The following is a 19,676-nucleotide window of genomic DNA, read 5'->3' as shown; positions in this document are numbered from 1 at the left end:
CAATGCGCTAAACGTGTTTGTCATAACAGTATAAAAAGCATTATCGAACTACACTACTGACCATTAAAATTGTTACACCAAGAAGAAATGCAGATGATAAACGGGTATTCGTTGGACAAATATATTATGCTAGAACTGACATTTGATTACATTTTCACGCAATTTGGGTGCATAGATCCTGAGAAATCAGTACCCAGAACAACCACCTCTGGCCGTAATAACGGCCTTGATACGCCTCGGCATTGAGTCAAACAGAGCTTGGATGGCGTGTACAGGTACAGCTGCCCATGCAGCTTCAACACGCTACCACAGTTCATCAAGAGTAGTGACTGGCGTATTGTGACGAGCCAGTTGCTCGGCCATCATTGACCAGACTTTTTCAATTGGTGAGGGATCTGGAGAATGTGCTGGCCAGAGCAGCAGTCGAACATTTTCTGTATCCAGAAAGACCCGTACAGGACCTGCAACATGCGGTAGTGCATTATCCTGCTGAAATGTAGGGTTTCGCAGGGATTGAATAAAGGGTAGAACCACGGGTCGTAACACATCTGAAATGTAACGTCCACTGTTCAAAGTGCAGTCCATGCGAACAAGAGGTAACCGAGACGTGTAACCAATGGCACCCCATACCATCAAGCCGGGTGATACGCCAGTATGGCGATGACGAATACACGCTTCCAATGTGCGTTGACCGCGATGTCGCCAAACACAGATGCGATCATCATGATGCTGTAAACAGAACCTGGATTCATCCGAAAAAATGACATTTTACCATTCGTGCATCCAGGTTCGTCGTTGAGTACACCATCACAGGCGCTCCTGTCTGTGATGCAGCGTCAGGGGTAACTGCAGCCATGGTCTCCGAGCTGATAGTACATGCTGCTGCAAACGTCGTCGAACTGTTCGTGCGGATGGTTGTTATCTTGCATACGTCCCCATCTGCTGACTTAGGGATCAAGACGTGGCTGCACGATCCATTACAGCCATGCGGATAAGATGCCTGTCATCTCGACTGCTAGTGATACGAGGCCGTTGGGATCCAGAATGGCGTTCCGTATTACCCTCCTGAACCCACCGATTCCATATTCTGCTAACGGTCATTGGATCTCGACCAACGCGAGCAGCAATGTCGCGATACGATAAACAGGAATCGCGATAGTCTACAATCCGCCCTTTATCAAAGTCGGAAATGTGATGGTACGCATTTCTCCTCCTTACACGAGGCATCACAACAACGTTTCACCAGGCAACGCCGGTCAACTGCTGTTTGTGTATGAGAAATCGGTTGGAAACTTTCCTCATGTCAGCAAATTGTATGGTTCAAATGGCTCTGAGCACTATGGGACTCAACTGCTGAGGTCATTAGTCCCCTAGAACTTAGAACTAGTTAAACCTAACTAACCTAAGGACATCACAAACATCCATGCCCGAGGCAGGATTCGAACCTGCGACCGTAGCGGTCTTGCGGTTCCAGACTGCAGCGCCTTTAACCGCACGGCCACTTCGGCCGGCAGCAAATTGTAGGTGTAGCCACTGGCACCAACCTTGTGTGATTGCTCTGAAAAGCTAATCATTTGCATATCACAGCATCGTCTTACTGTCGGTTAAATTTCGCGTCTGTAGCACATAATCTTCGTGGTGTTGCAATTTTAATGGCCAGTAGTGTAAATTAATTCCATTAAACTAACACAATTTGAGTTTCCGTATATACGAGGGTGCTTCATGTTTATACATTTATTTCTCAACATAGTCAGCCTGGCGACGAACACATTCCTCCCAATGAGAGACCAGTTCGTGCTATCGTGACTTTACAATGTTTGACTATGTTGACGGGGGCATAACCTCGCCTCTACTTGCACCGCTTCATCAATATGAAAATGAATATCTCTAAGGTGTTCTTTAAGTTTAAAAAACAGTTGAAAATCGGATGGGGCCAAGGCCGGACTGTATGGAGGATGATCGATGACAGTGAACACAAGGCATCGCATTGTTGCAGATGTCTCTGCACTCATATATGGTCTGCCGCTATCATTCTGAAGGAGAGGATGCTCCATGTGTGGACGAACTGTTCGAATTCTAAACAGGACTACAACATTCTGTTTCTCACGCACTGACATAGTATGTTACACATTATGATTCGGAGTCCTCTAGCGACAGAGGGCTGTAAATATATAGACATGAAGAAACGTTAACAACATTTGTTTTATTAAAAAAGCAAAAAGAGTTTCCACTTTAAAAATTCGGAGACTTCACTTTTCAACACGCCCTCGTGCATGTGCCCAGCAAAGTGTAAAATCTTAACAAAGGCAAGAGCTACAGATAGTATGTACACATCTTTATTCATAGAGTGTCACACACATATAGGGTTACCCACACTAGGTACTAGTTGACATATTAGCTTACTTAAGCGCGTTGGGCGGAACACAGTAAATACCCATACCTAATCTACTACAATAGTAGCGACCCCCTCCGACATCGAACGGGTAGCACAAACCGTCTATGGCCAGACAACTTGTCTGTCATAGCGGTAATTTTATTTACGGGATGGTGCATAGAGGCATGTATGAAATTCATAGGATAACGTTAGTTAACTTAGTATCATCACTCTCACATAATTTTAAAAAAAATGGTTCAAATGGCTCTGAGCACTATGGGACTCAACTGCTGGGGTCATTAGTCCCCTAGAACTTAGAACTAGTGAATGACATCACAAACATCCATGCCCGAGGCAGGATTCGAACCTGCGACCGTAGCGGTCTTGCGGTTCCAGGCTGTAGCGCCTTTAACCGCACGGCCACTTCGGCCGGCACATAATTTAAACGATTTAAGCTGCACAGGTGAAGAAAATTCTCAGAAGGGATGAATGTTACCTGTTCCATTTGTAATTCGCGTTTGGAGTGACATCTCGTGAGTATTATGGAAGCACATCATGACTTAATTAATCTTTTACCACCAATTAAATATTATCTGTGCACCACGAATGTAAGTCAGTGTGATTGGATATACAGGGTGATTCCGTGATGATGATACAAATTTTCAGGGATGGTGGAAAATTGTAAATGTATCAATTTGACGTAAGGGATCCTGGTCCGAGAACGACAGAGTCGGAAGTTTCAAGCAAAAATCGTTCTTATACCTCTGACGGTGGAATACATGTAACAGTGCAGGACTACACTGGACTTGCGTTATGTTATGGAAAGCGACAGGCGACTCTGAGTTACCGCCCTGACAGAACTCACTTTAACCAGTAAACCTACTACCTGACTAACTGCCCCAAACGCCTGCTAAAATGATTTTGCCCTTTACCTGCGTTTGTTGTTGATAGGCTGCATTAGAGGTTCTCACAGTTATCAGAATTTAGATGAATTTGGATCCTGAAAGAATGGTGGCTCCCTCATAATTTTTGTCAATAGACGATTGGTAGTTAAATATCAACACGAGATTGATGTTTTATGAAAGGAATGGCACAAGTTTATTGATTAAAAATTTGACAAAAATATAAGTTAAATGTGATGACAAAAAAATAAAACATGATCTGATGTCAGCACAAATATGCAACGAACAGTCAAGAGCCCTGTGTGGCGGCTGGTTGCAAATACCAAGGTTTGTCTGTTTGAACTGCTTACTCTGGCTCAAAACATGGATAACGCAATCTGAAATTATCTAACACGCAATAGACCTTGATAGATTTATTCTACACAGACGTTATACTACATTGGTGTAGCTGAGAACAAGTGGCGAGATTGTGATCTTGTTTGCCCTAACAGGCCAGAGTAGCAATACAACTCCCCTACTGCCGATGTGCAGTGGTGTGTCAGGTGATAGTCGTGGTTAAGTCTTCTGCAGAGAAACGATGCGCAGAACCTGTAATTAACTATCGCGCGTACAGAATACGCAAAATGTGGCTGGTGATCTGTTAGATGGATTACAATTACTCTCTAACGCAACCCTGAAATCTCGGCAGATTCCAATATGTGACACTCCCGTTCGGCATGGACCAATCTGACTCACTTATACGGCTGTGCGCACAAGATCAAACGTGCAAGTGGCAGACCAGAATGCCCTCAGCACCGAGATCTAAACCGTTGGTGCAGCTATGTCCTCACCACAGGCTTCCCAGCCAAGACCAGTGTCAGTGCGAAGTCACACCCAGGACAAGAGCCCCTAGTGCAACTCACTCATAACAAAGTTCGAGACCAGACTTCTCTCCAGACCAGTGTCTGAATCAAAAGACCCACTCCAGCTCAGAGTCTGATTCAGAAGACCAAATATCTCTTCTTTTCACATTTCATCAAACTTTGGCACGCCGGACGTAATGACCGAGCGGTTCTAGGCGCTTCAGTCTGGAACCGCGCGACTGCCACGGTCGCAGGTTCGAATCCTGCCTCGCGCATGGATGTGTGTGTGATGTCCTTAGGTTAGTTAGGTTTAAGTAGTTCTAATTTCTAGACGACTGATGACCTCAGATGTTAAGTCCCGTAGTGCTGAGAGCCATTTGAACCATTTTGACACCTTGGTAAACTCTGCAAAAGCACTCCCGCAATCACTCCCACAAGGGTTTCGTGCAAATCGCATGACTCCACGAGCTCCATGTCTGCCCTCTAACTCGTCTGCTCTACTCATCGGCCAATGCTAATCAAAGTTAACAATATTCTTCTCTTTTCACGAGAAGTGGCCAATTCCAACGTAGAGAAGAGGAGATGTTGTGCTCCCGACTTGTTTTCTTTCCTGCAACCGCTTTAGGAAGCATGTTATTTTGAGTTTCCGGAAAACTCTAAAGTGAACAGCACATTTATCATGGAGATCATTATCTGGGGGGCCTGAACATTACTGCACGTGTGACCTGGGGCTCCAGCTAAACTAAGAGAAGTGCTTTTGTGTTCCAGTACAGATCATTTCAGAGCCACCATAAATGTTGCGTTCCTTCTAAACTTGTTCTAAAGACCTGAGGCTTCCCAAAAAATTATGCAGGACGAGGGCGACACCAATTGACGGCTCCCTCGATTGTGTCCTGTCCACGGTGAACATGGGAACTCATGAATTTCTATGGTAGCTATCCTTGTTCACAAAGGGCGCCCATGATGCTGTCATAACACACTGGCAGGGCGACCTAGACTCCTCTTGTGCCCCTGGCCTCTGCTGTGGCAAGAAGTGCCTAACAGGTAGATCCAGGTAGGCTATTTCTCCGACTCTTTGACTGAACGCATTGTCTGCACACTGCGAGAGAAATTCTTGGGCTCTGCATTCTGTCGCCAGTAAGTGCTTTGAGATGTTCCTTTACCTAACAGCTGCTCGTGGCTTTCAAGCCCTAAACGTCCACAGCAGGATTTACTGTTAAATGACCAAACTTCCTGCTTAGTATCAACTCTAGAAAAACACTATTCGAAGGAGAGCCACCATGAAGGGCCCACTTCCATTGACAATGTACATGCTTCCATCAATGCCTGCTCATTCTGAAACCTTCTGTTGTCCCATAAACATGTCTGCATGAAAATTCATCATTAAATTGTTACCTTGATATGGAGAATATTGAGAGAGTGACTTGTCCTCTCTCAACGGTACTGTTGTTGCTGAGATTGTACGGCAGGCAACTTCCAGAGATGGCAGTATAGGACAAAACAAGAAAATAAATCTACTAAACATGAATTCAGAAATGTATACGGTAAGAGCTATGTACACTTGTTCATCTTCTCTACTGCGAAACACATCTCTTATACTGAAAAAGTGCTCATATCCCTTACGGTATGCATTGCAGAACCCATATTCACTGGACATTTTTGTCTTGTTTTGGTCCGTACCACCTCCTCCAAAAATATGGAAACCGGAGAGCTGGCAAGAGGCGAAGAGCGGAGTAAGGGTAGTGACAGAAAGGGCATCCGGCCACACACTAACATTTTCAAATCCTATAACTAACACAATGACCCCGTGAATATACAGAATACAAAGGCCAGGAAAAAGAAGAAAAACATTGTTTTCGATTCTGACAATTGCTTCAGTATCTTGTATTTTTCGCAGAATTACCTACTGTTACGACAATTTTGACTGTAAATATTTAGGACAACCCTGTGAATTTGCGTTGGATATTTTCCCATATTTTCTATGAAGGTGTCCGCAGCTCGTGGTCTTGCGGTAGCGTTCTCGCCTCCCGAGCACGGGGTCCCGGGTTCGATTCCCGGCGGGGTCACGGTTTTTCACCTGCCCCGAGATGACTGGGTGTTGTTGTTGTCGTCGTCGTCGTCATCATCATCACTCATCCCCACTACGGTCGGAGGAAGGCAACGGCAAACCACCTCCATTAGCACCTTGCCTAGTATGGCGGTGCGGGTCTACGCTCTGTCAAGAACCATGGGACTGCATTTCCACTGCAAGAGGAAAATTACTTGCATAACGATTTTCTAATTTTGTTGCGCATGTTTGCCTAGGAAAATCATTTTTTACTCCGAAGACTCAATTGACAATGTCTGCTCTCATTTGCGTTGCTCTCCAATCTGCGTGGCCTCTAGACTTGTAACTGTAGTATTAGTTCTTAGATAGTTTTGTTGCTGCTCATTTATTCAGGCAGGTGAAGAGAGTGTGTGTGTGTGTGTGTGTGTGTGTGTGTGTGTGTGTGTGTGTGTCTGGCAATACAGCGGTCCCTGGACCAGCTCGCTAAACTACAACGTCCCAGGCCCCTCCCCACGCCGCATGCGGTCGCAGCCGTGTTGACATGTGTTCACGGCTGGCTGGCTCGTCACAACCGCACGACACTTCTATTAAGGCCGCGCAGCGCGCTGACACAGTGCGCTGCTCTGAGCATGCGCGTGTAGATGCAGCCTACAAACGTTTCTGCCAGCAACATTGGCGTTACGCTAACCACACAGTTCTGTTGTCCATACGGGTTAGGTTATAGATTCTGAAGAAGATACCATTATTGGGATCGAAACCTAGGTAAACTAATAAGATTTTACCCTGCAACTGAAGGCTGATTTTCTTAATTTCAGAACAATTCACGGTTGCTGAAGAGCTGCACTATGTTAAAGATTTGTACACATTAATTTGGTTATTCTTCATTTCAGAGTAACACTCACGCCCACCTTCATCAGTTATTTATTGTAAATATTATAATCACTGTGTCTCCATACAAATTTTCTCTCTATGGTTCCCTCTAGCACCACGAAAACTATTCCCAAAAAACATAACAGTCGTCCTGTCATCCTGCCTCTTCTTTTCCACGTTTTCTTTTCCCCGCAGATTCTTTGAAGTACCTCATACCTTACTTAACAGCCGGCCGCGGTGGCCGACCGGTTCTAGACGCTACAGTCTGGCACCGCGCGACCGCTACGGTCGCAGGTTCGAATCCTGCCTCGGGCATGGATGCGTGTGATGTTCTTAGGTTAGTTAGGTTTAAGTAGTTCTAAGTTCTAGGGGACTGATGACCTAAGATGTTAAGTCCCATAGTGCTCAAAGCCATTTGAACCAGTTTTAAAAGTAATAAAAATTAGTTGATCGCGAAACTTTGGCTCTTTTACTTAACCAAAGCAATTATTTGTGACGAAAGTACGGTTTACATCCACAAATACAAAAAAATCTATGTAATTGTTCTTGTTTTGTACTCAATAGAACGTAATTCATCTTGATCAAACGGAAGAATTACTTGTTACTACTGATAAACGAGAAAGTAAAGAATAAAAAAGGCATGTTCCACGTAAGCTCGACCAAGTATTGAGGCCATGTTTGATATATTTTAATTTTGCGTTCTCTACGGCTATGTAAAAAATCTGTATTTTTGTTTTATTGTTACTCCAACATACCTCTGTTTGTCGTTACAGATCAAAAGTTTTGAAATAAAACCTGAATTAAACACTGCCAATTTTAACTCTGCTATAAATACCGTTTATTTTTAAGTGACAGACAGGATGATAATTATGTAGAACAAAATTGTTCCTTAGGTTACGTAGTTCATTAAACATCCTGACTCAGTTACTACACGATTCAACGCTTTCGGTTTATCGGGGAATCTAGTAAAGCACTAATGACATACGTAAACAAAGCGGTCGATATGGCATAACGCCTGATTCTTGTGTGGCACGCCTAAAGCACAGGTAACACGGGAAGAATCTTAACTGATCAAGGATACTAGCAAAACTACCGAAGTCTGTGCTTACTTGTAATACTCTGCGGTGCTTTTAAACTCAACTCTCAATTACTGTGCTGTGTTTTTTGCTGTCTACTGTAAATCGTATATGTTCCTTACGGTGAACATAGTGATTCACTCACAAACGTTTGATGTCGTTCACTTCACATTGGCAATCCAAATTTTCACACTAATGTTTACTGCATGTTTGTGTACAGCTAAGTTTCGATTCGTTCAGTGAGGTAATGGACAGCTGCTTGGATATAACCGGTAAGTATTATACAATTAATAATATTCGTATGGTCAAAATAATCCACATGAATCACTGAGGAAAATGATACGAAAACCAAACAAATGATTCAAGAAACTAACTCATTATGTTGCGAAACCCCATTCACTGTTAGAGTGAGAGATGATGTTTGTTAGTTAACTATCTAGACCTCCCGCGCCTCCCCCCACTGAACCACGACAATTAAACTGTGCACAACGGAGTTAATGAACAGTAAGTTTCGACCCAACAACGGATCTATAGATAAGGGTAATCACATAACTTCGTTAATTATGCACAGGAATGACTAACTACGAAATGAAATTCAAAGGTACTATAAATTCCTGAATTTATTTAGCACAAGTTTATTTCGCTAAAAACATTGTCCAGTAATTCAGTAAAAGTTACTTCAGATGCAATGGCAACAATAATATTCACAAAACAAGATAAAATTGGAGTGATTTCTGGTTGCCAAGTTTCAGGAAGGGAAGCATGTCATGGTAAGTTCAGGTCTCTAACATATTACACTTTCATTGACTCTTATCTGCGACCCTTGGTTATACAAATCCAAATATACTCCACAGACGTTTAATCGTAACTATGTGAACAGTCTTACCCGCGACAACAGTGACTGCACGTATGCTTGAAATGTAACTGAAGCTGTGCAACTGTGCCAGTGTCGAACAAGCGGCCGAAGCGCGTGACTGCCATTCCCATGGACTTCCCGTGTCTCTCGTAGAACTTTCTAGATCTGTATCTCCCCTAGAAAGTTTCCTCGTAAGAATGGCTCGCAACAACTGACCGTGTTATTTACCAAACCCACGAGGGAAACGTCTTACAGATTGACCTCAGCAGTAAAATGTCACAGAGTGCACCTGGCTACTAAAGTCTGTCCAGGAGGCACATAGAGCAAAGTGAACGGCTACCTCCAGCATCCTTCCTCCCCCTACCTGCTGAGTTCAGCCCCAGACGCCGACGTATTCCCTGCCTGCTAAAACAGAGGTGACTGGAACGATTCTTCTGTTGATCTGCCCTTGTTGCTATGTGGCTGGCGCAATACACAAAAATCGTCTTAACCGCTACCCAGAACACGCAATGGAATATCTGCAAGTTCGAGATGGAAGAAACGGAAAAAATAGGAAATCATCTACGCAATCACTGTTGTCGTAATGGAATTGAAAATAAACGTGCGTTTCTGTAGTCTCCCCGTTTCCAACTGGATTTAATTTGTAATATTACTGAGTATTCAGTTTATGTGCTCACTTTCGTGAGTTCTGTACTAAAATTTGACTTTTACCTTCAGCCTGGCGATGAAATTTCGAAATGCGTAACGCTTAATAAAGAATTGTGCTATCAAGACTTTTCTATATTTCGAAGTTGTCCCAGATTTGAATAGCCGCCTGCCTCTACTATGCAAGTATTTCTACATCAAGTAATGGAAAAAAATACTTGTTTTACTGGGGGTTAACAGGCAATGAAAGCTTTTATGGAAATATTTCATTCTGCAAGCATTTTTGAAGCTAAATATTTGAAAATTTGTATTTGGCTTCTAATTTAGAAATGAAACATACGCTTCTCACTCTTTTTGAAAATAGGGGGTGAAAAGTTTTATGAAAATAGATCTTATAACTAAATTTTTCTCGAGACATTTTATGAATATATGTCATTGTGGACGCATTTTTAATTTGTGTTTGGCTTCACGGTTAGAGAGGAAAAAATATCTGTTTACTGTTTTTGGAAATTTCGCTTGTTTTGGAAATTTCACCCATAAGGGGGTGCAATAGGATCAGATTGATTCACTGACTCATGACGGAACCGCTAAGGATAGAAACTTGAAGTCTGGATATGGTGTGGATCTTGTACTATAGACACCGTTGAAGAAAGGATTGTCCAAAATTCCACTCCCAGGGTGGGGAAATAGGGGATAAAGGCTTTTTGAAACTATGCCACTATTAAGGGTACTTTGAAGTTAGAACTAATAAAACGGTATTTGCTTTCTCGGCCAGAAAATGAAAAAAATGTGTGTTTCAGAATTTTCGAAATTCAGTCGCTAAGGGGATAAAATAGTGGGTGATACTTTTATGAAAATCAATAATTGCTAAAGAGATACTGAAGGATTTTAAGGCTTTGTCTTGACAACTGATATTTGGCTTCTCGGTTAGAAACAAAAAGTACATGTCTTAGTGTCTCTGGAAATACAGCCCCTAATGTAGGGCAATGGGGGATGAAATATTTAAGAAAATATTTCACTACATTAAAAATACTATAAAGCTGAAACTACAAGAATTGGTTTTTTACTTCTTGATTAGAAATATTTGTTAGAGGATGAAGGCTGTTATCGAAATATCTACAAGAACGCAAAAGGCATGATTAACAAAAACCTTGGACTCCAATTAACAGAATCGCGTTTTGGCCAGAAGTACGGTCGAAAAAGACCATGCTTATGCGGCCTTAATTAGCGTGAAATGCTTAGGTGTTGCAGTTTGTGAACAACATAAAAATTCGATTAAATAAAAATAAAATAAATCCCTGAAAGATACACAGTCTAAGCGAGCGAAGCAACGTGCGTTAAGCTAATTTGCATATAAAAATGTGGCTGGGTTGTAATATGATGTATGGCCGAATAAAAAGCGATGAGTCCTGCTGCTTCGATGCTCTTCAAGGTATCCTGTAGTATGAACAGCTAGAAAAGCACTCTGTCTTCAGGCCACAAGTGGCCCATCGGGACCATCCGACCACCCGACCACCGTGTCATCCTCAGATGAGGATGCGGATAGGAGGGGCGCGTTGTCCGCAGCTCGTGGTTTCGCGGTAGCGTTCTCGCTTCCCGAGCACGGGGTACCGGGTTCGATTCCCGGCGGGGTCAGGGATTTTCTCTGCCTCGTGATGACTGGGTGTTGTGTGATGTCCTTAGGTTAGTTACGTTTAAGTAGTTCTAAGTTCTAGGGGACTGATGACCATAGCTGTTAAGTCCCATAGTGCTCAGAGCCATTTGAATTTTGGAGGGGCGCGTGGTCAGCACACCGCTCTGCCGGTCGCTATGATGGTTTTCTGTGACCGGAGCCGCTATTATTCGGTCGAGTAGCTCCTCAATTGGCATCACGAGGCTGAGTGCACCACGTAAAATGGCAACAGCACATGGCGGCCCGGATGGTCACCTATCCAAGTGCCGGCCACGCGCGACAGCGCTTAACTTCGGCGATCTGACGGGAACCGGTGTATCCACTGCGGCAAGGCCGTTGCCCGAACAGCTAGAAGATGTATCTTAAATTCCTGGAGAACGCAATGTATGACAGTCCGAATATTTTGACAGTACATACTATATTTCCTTTTCCTCTGTCTTCGACTAGTTATTTGCCATCCTTTGCCTCTCTCTACCTTATGCTATTATTTCCTTCTCTACCTACCTATTTCGTGCAACAGGCTCTACCCTACATGTTGTCTATTCTATTTTTTGTCTGCCTATACAATTTTCCCCTCTACCGCTCCTCACAGTGCCCAAGAGAAAATGATTCTTGAATATGTTTCCACTTTTCATATCCCCTCTTCTGTTTGTCGCATTTCCCTCACTTTGGTTTTCTTCATGGTCATCCAAGGCCATCCCCATTTTCTTCCTACATTGTGTTAATCCTTTCACCCCTTTCTGTGCAAAGTTAGCCACATCTGGATGCCATAGAAGATATCACGAAAACTTCTTTCTTGTGGTAGTACTTTATGTGCAAATATTGTTTGATGCACGTAGTTAAAGGCCTATTTCGCTGACTTCAATCTGTTGCAGAATTGTTCAAATGGCTCTGAGCACTATGGGACTTAACATCTGAGGGCATCAGTCCCCTAGAACTTAGAACTACTTAAACCTAACTAACCTAAGGACATCACACACATCCATGCCCGAGGCAGGACTTGAACCTGCAGAATTGTGGAACATAATTTTTGTTCATGTGTTATGACGCTCATGAGGAACGAAACTCTCCTCCAAAAGATAGAATTCAGTAAGGCGTTTGACACTGTCCTGCACTGCGTTTAGTGAAAAACGTAAGGGCTTACCGAATATCGGAAAACTTACGGCTGGATTTAAGACTTCTTTGCAGAGTGAGCTCAACACGTCGCCGTTAGAGGAACAAAATCTGCATATGTAATGGTAATTTTCGGAGTCCCCAAGGAAGTGTTACTGTTTACAATGTATATAATTGATCTAACAGAATTTTTCGCAAGCTCTTGAAGGCTGTTCGCAGATGATGCGGTTCTCTATAGAAAATAGCAACGCCAGAAGAGGGTAGCGATTTTCAGAACGACCTACAGAGAATTCATGAACGGCGCAGGGACTGGAAGTTGTCGCAGAACGCAATTAAATGTAACGTATTGAGCATACATAAGAAAAGAAAGTCACTTCTGTACAACTACACTATTAATGACGAAGTGCTGTATGTACCGTAAAATATGTAGGTGTAACTATCCAAAGCGACCTTAAGTGGAATGACCACATAAATCAAATAGTACAAAAAGCAGGCACCAGACAGATTCATAGAAAAAATCTTACGGAAATGTAACTCATCCGCGAAGGAAGAGGTTCACAAAACTCCTGTTCGACCGATTCTTAAGTAGTGTTCATCGATCTGGGACCCTTACCAGGTAGGATGATAGAAGAGATCGAACGAAGAAAGGCGCATTTTGTCACGGGGCCGTTTAGTCCGCGCGAGAGCATTACGCAGATGCTCAAGAAACTCCCCTGGCATGCGCTACAAGAGGGGCGTTGCGCATCACGGAGAGGTTCACTATTAAAATTTCGAGTGAGTACTTTCCGGGAAGAGTCGGACAGAATATTACTTCCTCCCACAAAAGTCTCACGAATTGTCCACAAAGAGGGAATTCGAGAAATTAGAGCTTGTACAGAGGCTTGCCAACAATAATTCTTCCCATATGTCATTCTAGAATGGGACAGGTGCGCTGGGATCAGGCAGTGGTACTGCTGGTACCAGCCGTACCCACCGTCACACACTGTCTGGTGGCTTGCCGAGTATTCATGTAGATAAAGACACCTTATCTTCTTACTACATCTTATTTCGCATGTTACCTGACCACATGACTTGCAACATTCTCGTGTAGCTCCCAAATTTTGATAGTTACAGTTTTTTATTCTCCAGATGTCCTTTGGTCTACGTACGAATTCCGTATAATTCTCTTAGGAATTTCTAACTTCATATTACATCAGAAAAAGAAACCAGTAGTTGATTTTATTGAACAAACTTTTCGCCGCCTTCGTCAATCTGCTTATGGTGCCTTTTTTGTTTCAGTCATCATGTTTCTTTCAAGATCGTAAAATTATTTCATCATCTTCATCGTCGTCATTTTCTCCTGCTATTACTTTTTCTTTTTGAGCTGCTTACGATGCAGATCCATTATGTGACTCCACGACCAAATGGTTCATCGTATCGCTATGTGAAGAAGGAATTTGAAAGTTGTGTTTTTTTGCGTACTGTAACTACGATATCTTTTACTCTTTCGTTCAATTTTTCCTTGCATGATGAATTACAGGAAGCGATACTTTGAATTTTACAGGAAGGGGACGAAATACATAGTTTGTATTCACTATGTTGTGAGAAACAACTACCATTTTTATTGTATTATCACAAAAGCCTGTATTTGTTATGTTGCCCGTGGTATTTTGAGAAGCCTGAGCTTCAGCAAGCCAGGTTAACAGGAATGCACGTAAGGGCTAGGCCCCATATTATTACATAATTCACTATTTGCCAAGTGATTCACATTTATTAAACAATACTTTTTAAAGAAGCAACAACAGTAAAACACAAATATTCTTTTACAAATCAGCAGTTCTTTAAAGAGTGAGTGGACTGCTTTAAATTCAGAGGAGCACAATGGCTTAACCACTTCATCAACGATAGCAAAATTTTTAAACAATTATGATACCTTAAATGTCCCAGGCTAACACAATGGTTTTAAATTACAGACCCAATATTTAACACGCTCCTTTAAGAGACCTGACAAATTTAAAGAAAAATTTTTGAAGGCCAAATGTAACAACGATTAACAGAAATTTAGTAAGAGGTAAAATGTTTAACGAAATTTAAATATCCCAAGGTAGCAGAATAGTTTTCAGTTACAGACCAAAATTTTTGAAGGTCAAACGTAAGAACGACTAGCACAAATTTAGCAACAGGTAAAATGTTTAAACGAATTTAAAATTTCAAGCTAACAGAACGGTTTTAAATTAAACACCGAAATTAACATGGTCGTTTAAGATACCTGACAAATTTTAAGCAAGGTTTTAAAAGCCAAATGTAACAACGACTTGCATAAACTTAGTATAAACGTTACAAAAAATTTGAATGTCCCGAGTTAACAGAATGTTTTGAAGCTACAGGCCAATATTTAACACGGTCATTTGAGAGAGCTCACAAATTTAAGCAAATACAAAGACCAGCAAATCGTGACTAGGGAAAACATGATACACAAAGGGCACGGCACCAAAAGGGATCCAGGCCAAAGGGTGAAAATGAGCGAAATCTGAAAACATTTAGGCCCATTCGAGCTAGTAAAGACAAGACGTGCAGTACAGTAGATTCACAGAAGGTAACGGCAGCGGGAAGTCCCAAATGCCGGCCAGTAATACCGTGCCACCGGTGTGCTCAGCCTTGTTAGGCCAGGCCAGTTGCACGCATAGACTGCAGAAACAGAAGCTGGTCCATCAGACAACAACAGGGAGCTCGTAAAATAAGCGTCAAGTGACAAAAAGATTTCTGGAAACACCAACAGCCCAAGAGCTGTATGATACACACTTTCAGCAAACAGCTGCCTGAACAAGCAATCCGGAATAAGGTCAACACCCGGCAAACGGCGATTAAGAGGCTAAAGTAAAAATTTCAAGAATAGTACAATTTGAACACTGGCGAGAACCAAGAATAGTATGGTAAATTACCTAGCTACAAAAATAGTTTAAGTATATTTTAAATAACAATTCTGACCTTCCCTTCCGGGTTGAAATCATGGTTCTGTTAACAACAGTCAGATACCAGAATAAGACGGCCCGCAGAACCAATCAGGCTCCAAGAATCAGATAAAGAATCTCGTCTTTCAACACCCAAGTGTGACAACAGAGAAAATTTCATAACTCTCCGGCAACGCACCCGATATACTAATAGATCTGGACAGATCAGAATCTAAAACATAATTGAAAGAGAACATTAATCATAAATGGTCATGTCAGCAACAGTAGCACCTGCGACCGCTGTCAAATTCCCACAGCTTGCAGAGGCGTTGACAGTAATAATGTTAGGCATCATTTGGCAAGGAGAAACACTATTAATGGAGAAAAATCGCCACAGCTAAAATAATTCCACTGTCGGGGGTATCTTAAAACCAAACAGTAAAAAGCTATCACCACAATCGACACCCCGGGGATCACAATTTACTTTTCAGAAAATCAAAGCAGGGTGCCCGGTGAACACAGAGACGGACAAACAGTTTCTATAAGCGATACAGACCACACTAATGGCGGATCCAAACTTTCCGGAAAACACAAATTCACAGCTAAGGGAAGAGTGACATAGGGCAGGGCAATAATAACAGAGTCCCCTAACGCAGCCAAACTGGAACACACAACATGGCCCGACAACAGGAAAGAAGTGCCCTTTCAGAACATCTGAATCAGCTAATCATAATCAAAGTCGTTCCCGTTGCAAAACTTCAGAGCGAATTGGTCAAGACATCGACCACCAGCACGTGACAACGCACATTTTCTCCAAACGGTTTCCTTCTTCCTCCTCCCGGGTAGCTGTCTGCTCTGCTCTCGCCTGCGTCGCAAACATTTCAAACCGGAAGACGCGACGCAAGAGCGCCGCCCGACGACCAGAGGGGAAACGAACCAGAGATTCGACCTACAGACCGCAATCGATACGAGCCGACACGGTTCAGAGTCGACGGTAGACCCATATCTCAAACTGTGTACACTTTTTCGTGGTAAAATCTTTCAACGTCCAGGCTTCTACAACCATAGAAGTACCAGCCAGAAAGAGTATTTTTAATTCGGATTCTAAGGTTTAATTTGATCTTTTTATTACTGAGAATGTTCTTAAACTTTATAAAAGTATCACTATTGAGTTCTTTCTATTCGACATACATCGTGGCTATGTAATTTCATAGCCATTGCTTCCATTTCGTAATAATGTGTGTCCGCCAATTGTGATGTTCAGAAAGTCGCTATTCTGCTTTTTTTAGCCACCTTCACCTTAGGGTTGTTAACAACTATCCAGTAAGCTAATAAAAAGGCCTATTCCACTTCATATGACTTAGCCTTCAGAACTTGCAACCTTGCAGGTTTCCTTATCTGCGATCGTGGCGCTAATATCTGCCCTCCTTGAACATTTATTCCCATTCTAAGTTTTCCTTTCACTTCCATCAGTGCTTTTTCAACATAGAAGTCACACAACAGCTGAGATAACTGTTAAAATGTAACATTGCCTTAAATTATTGCATATTGATAAAAATAGAAACAAAATAATTATGAGAGGCAGGTCTGTATACATAACTATTATGCCCACAGGTATTATATTTAGCTTTATTAGAAGTTGTTAACAATTTGTATTATCGTACTGATTGTAAATTGTATACTAGATAAATGATAGATTCAGCTTTCAAAAATAGACATGAACAGCCTCCTGATGAAGAACAAGGGGGTCCAAACCTGTAATGGCGCAATTTTTTTGATAAATATTGTTAACGTCGGCTAGTTTCTGCTTTTACTTTTTTGAAGCATTAACCTGCATTTCTAGCCAGCTAAAGCCTCAGCATGTCAATTTTCGACAGATATTTGTTTTCTTGCAATGTATTCGCATTTGCGAATATAGACAACCATCAGCTGTATAATGGAATGACGACAATGCAGATTTGTGCCGCACCGGGATTCGAACCCAGATTTCCCGCTTATTGCGAGTGGTCGCCTTACCATTTGGCTATCTGTGTACGACTCACAGCCAGACCCAAAGTTCCATACGTCGTGAACCTTACGTCCACAACCGGCACTCGTACTTTCATGATATATATTACTGTACAGGAGAGACATTTCAATTGAAAGTCGCTTGCTCTATGTCGGCGTATAAAGACAATATTCCAGTGCTTGTGTTGTTCAGAAGTACGACGCAAACTATTTCATAACGGCTGTAGTCACGACAGTGCCTATTCCTTCGGACATAACGTAGATATTTAGTAACACGAGCTGTCACGTTTCGTTTGTGTCAGAGCTTGAACAGCCCTTTCGACATTCTTGTATCTGTTAACAGGCAGCTTGCCTGTATGCTGAAGGTTCACGGGGGCTTCTTCGTCTGTCTAGTTTAGTGGGATTCAGGCAACAGATTTCTGCAGCTTCATTAGAATAAAACAGAACTCTTCTCGCTTTCTAAAGAAAAACAATTTATTAGGACCGTTGAGCTCTGTTATTCATCTTCTGCTTCGGTCCATCTTCTTCACCAGCCACGTGGCCAAGATGTCTGCAGCGCTGATTCTTTTCTTTTCTTTTTTCAAGTGCAGCGTGACGTCACGTGAAGCTAATCTGCTTACTCACAGATATCGTCTTACTGCGGTTCACTTCCACTCTTCTGCTCCCCAGAGATGCGCACTGTTCGATTCGGCCTTGCACCACATCGTTGTTTGACTTATCATGGGTAACAGACCAACGGTACACTACGCTCCAATGCCTAAAGGAGTCGTCGCATCCCCAACATGTCAAAAAAATAAGAAACTGCAAACACTATCTGATCAAAAGTACCCAGATAGCCCTATGTAAAGCAGAATTGACCACTAGACGGCATGAGAGGCGGACCAGGCAGTATAAAAGAAGGCGTGGAGTATTGTGTGGTAGGTAGAGATTCAGTAACAGGAGAATGGAGGTCAAGAGAGCTCGGTGACCTCGAACGTGAACTAGTTAGGGGTATGACACGTCACCTGAGTGACAAATCCATCAGGGGCACTTTAACCGTTCTAAAGCTGCTTAAGTCGATTGACGGTATGTGACTGTGAAGTGGGAACGCGAAGCAGCAGCCACTGCAACCAAGACCAGCAGACGTGATGTACCGACAGAGAGGGAGCACCGATCATTGCGGCGGGTCGTTGTAAAAAAAAAGTAGTTCAAATGGCTCTGAGCACTATGTGACTTAACTTCTGAGGTCATCAGTTCCCTAGAACTTAGAAGTAATTAAACCTAACTAACCTAAGGACATCACACACATCCATGCCCGAGGCAGGATTCGAACCTGTGATCGTAGCGGTCGCTCGGTTCCAGACTGTAGCGCCTAGAACCGCACGGTTACTCCGGCCGGCTTCGTTATAAAATATCGCTTGAAATCTACGGAAGGAATCACTCGTGAATTTCAAAATGCTGCCATCAGTTCAGCCATCTCAATGAATCTGAGTAGGGAGTTAAAAAGAACGGGTTACAGTGGTCGTGCAGCTGCTCTTGAGCCATACATTTCTGTAGTCACTGCTAAGCGACGCTTGAGGTGATGTAAAGACCCGCACTAGTGGACATTGGATGACGTGAAAGACTGATTTAGAATGATGAATCACGCTTCACGCAGTGGCAATCCTGAGCAAGAGTTTGCGTTTGGCGAATGCCTGGGTAACGTTATCTGCTGTAATGAGTGGTGAAGAACATTGAGCTATTGAGGAGGTGGTTTTAACTTGCGGGATGGTTAGGTATGGTCCCCTTATTGCGCTTGTGAAATAGCTGAATGCTGGATGATGTGAATACATTTTATCAGCATCGTGTACTGCGTACAGCAGAGGAACAGTTCGGAGATGATGTTTTCTTTTTTCTTTGGATAATTTAGGTTGGGTTGTGTGTAAGCTTAGGGACTGATGACCTTTAGCAGTTGGGTCCCATAAGATTTCACACACATTTGAACATTTTTATTCCTAGACAGACATTTAAAAACCGCGTTCACTGTCCCCCAAGAGAATTCAAACCGTCATAAAGGCGAAGCGTGACACGCCCCGTTTTAATGTCTCTACTAGATGTCTGGATACTTTTGAACACATAGTGTATTCTCGAGTCAATGTCCTGTTCAGATATCAGGTAAATTAGTTTCTCTTGGTCACTGTCCAGTAACTAGAAGTAAGTTCTCTACTCGTCACAAAACTCTGTTCACAGAATTTTTAAAGAATTCGTCATCTCATGTACAATTCGCACTTTTTCCTCGTTTGATATTTACATTGTACGTTTCTTATAGACCCCCAGGACACTATACCACGTGTTACAGTTACTCTCACAACTCCTAAAACTTT

At 42.6% G+C, this 19,676-nt stretch overlaps 1 protein-coding gene and 1 pseudogene across 2 annotated transcripts in view; one reads left to right on the top strand and one right to left on the bottom strand.

Annotated features, from left to right (window-relative positions):
• LOC126260661 (cGMP-dependent protein kinase, isozyme 1) overlaps positions 1-19,676 on the top strand; it is a 606,719-nt gene that overhangs the window by 376,031 nt on the left and 211,012 nt on the right. The gene's annotated exons all lie outside the window — the stretch shown is intronic.
• Positions 11,508-11,625, bottom strand: LOC126206939 (5S ribosomal RNA; annotated as a pseudogene).

The sequence above is a fragment of the Schistocerca nitens genome, chromosome 1, assembly GCF_023898315.1.
Source record: "Schistocerca nitens isolate TAMUIC-IGC-003100 chromosome 1, iqSchNite1.1, whole genome shotgun sequence".
Lineage (NCBI taxonomy): Eukaryota > Metazoa > Arthropoda > Insecta > Orthoptera > Acrididae > Schistocerca > Schistocerca nitens.
The sequence above is the reverse complement of the archived record's forward strand: the minus strand, read 5'-3'. Positions and strand labels throughout refer to the sequence as shown.